The 1,508-nt window shown below is 39.4% G+C and overlaps 1 non-coding gene across 1 annotated transcript; it reads right to left on the bottom strand.

Moving 5' to 3' along the window:
• Window positions 1–223: 223 nt before the first annotated feature.
• On the bottom strand, window positions 224–330 carry LOC129297826 (small nucleolar RNA R71). The gene has a single exon (XR_008590260.1). It is a non-coding gene; the product is annotated as a small nucleolar RNA R71 (small nucleolar RNA).
• Window positions 331–1,508: the final 1,178 nt, after the last annotated feature.

Genomic DNA, 1,508 nt, shown 5'->3' with positions numbered 1-1,508 from the left:
AGAGGATTGTCATAGGTTTTTGCATACTTTCCTATTGGTTTGTGATACTATGAAGCCTATGCATGTAAATGTTGATGATGTTCAAGCTAAGGCTTTTGTATTTTCTCTTGAAGGTTTAGCAAAGGAGTGGTATTTCAACTACCCTTCTTATGTGAAAGTGAGCACATGGGCTGAGCTAAGAAGACTCTTCTTAGATAAATTCTTTCCAAATTCCAAGGTCACCAATTTGAGAAAGCAAATCTATGGGGTCCAACAAGGAGAGGATGAGAGTCTCTATGAGTATTGGACTAGATTCCAAGGCCTTTTGGCTAAATGCCCACACCATCAAATTTCTAGTGAGAATTTAGTCCAATATTTCTATGAGGGCTTGATTCCAAGAGACAAAGTTAACATTGATGCCGCTAGTGGTGGATGCTTGATTGACCTCACTTCCTTAAAGGCTTGGGAACTAATTGACAAGATGGCTTCAAGTGGTGCTCAATACTCTACAAGGGAAAAGAGAAATGTGAATATGGTAGGTTCCTCAGTTCTTAATGATTCATATGTGGACTTGCTAGCTGCCAAGATTGGGAGAATGTTGGCTCCACAAATATCTCAAGTGAGCAATGTAAGTACTTCTCAAGCACTTGTCCCTTATTCTTGTACTTTTTGTGACTCACCTATGCATGTAGAAAGCAATTGTCCTATTAAGTTTGAACAAGTAAATGCTATCTACAATGGAAAACAATCCTATGGTGGGAGGCAAGGGCAAGGAGCTTATTCTAATACTTACAACCCTTCATGGAGAGACCATCCTAATTTCTCCTATTCAAATCCAAATGTGGCTTTACAAGACAATCAACAAAGAGGATCCTATCAAAACACCTTTGGCCGTGACCCTCCACCTCATTTGTCTCAAGGTAGCTCTTCTCAAAGCTACAATCCAAGTGGTAATTCTCTTACACCTTCTTCTAATTCTTATAGTGATAGGAGGCTTGTTCCAATTGAGAGTTCTTCTAATTCGAACTCTTCTAATGATGTGAATGTGTTACGTAAGCAGTTGATTGAAATGAACTCTTTGTATAAAAACATGTATGATGGCTTAGGGAACAAGGTAGAGAGTATGGGTAACAAGTGTGAGAACATGAACTCTAAAATTGATGCCCTTACTTCTCAAATGAATATGCTTGCTAACCAATTAAGTGCAGCCAATGCTCAAGCCTCTACATTACCATCCAACACCGTTGCTAATCCTAAAGCTAATCTTAATGCTATCACATTGAGGAGTGGCAAGGAGTTGGGAGAAAGAGTACAAGAAGACAAAAGACAAGGGAAGGCCGAGAAGCCCTCTTTAAATTCTTCAATTGATGTTAATGTTTCTAGTTCTTCTTTTGCTCCTAATGATGCATCTTTTTGTAGAGATGATGAGGATGAAAACATTGAGGAGATCATATGTGAGCAACCACCATCTAAGGTGGAAAAGGGGACTATGGCCGAGTTGTTTAGTAAGGAAAAAGAGGGAGAGGCCG

This window comes from Prosopis cineraria, unplaced genomic scaffold (genome assembly GCF_029017545.1).
Source record: "Prosopis cineraria cultivar Desert tree isolate PC_DT_omini unplaced genomic scaffold, ASM2901754v1 PC620, whole genome shotgun sequence".
NCBI classification, from domain to species: Eukaryota; Viridiplantae; Streptophyta; class Magnoliopsida; order Fabales; family Fabaceae; genus Prosopis; species Prosopis cineraria.
Note: the sequence above shows the minus strand (reverse complement) of the source record. Positions and strands in the feature narration are given on the sequence as shown.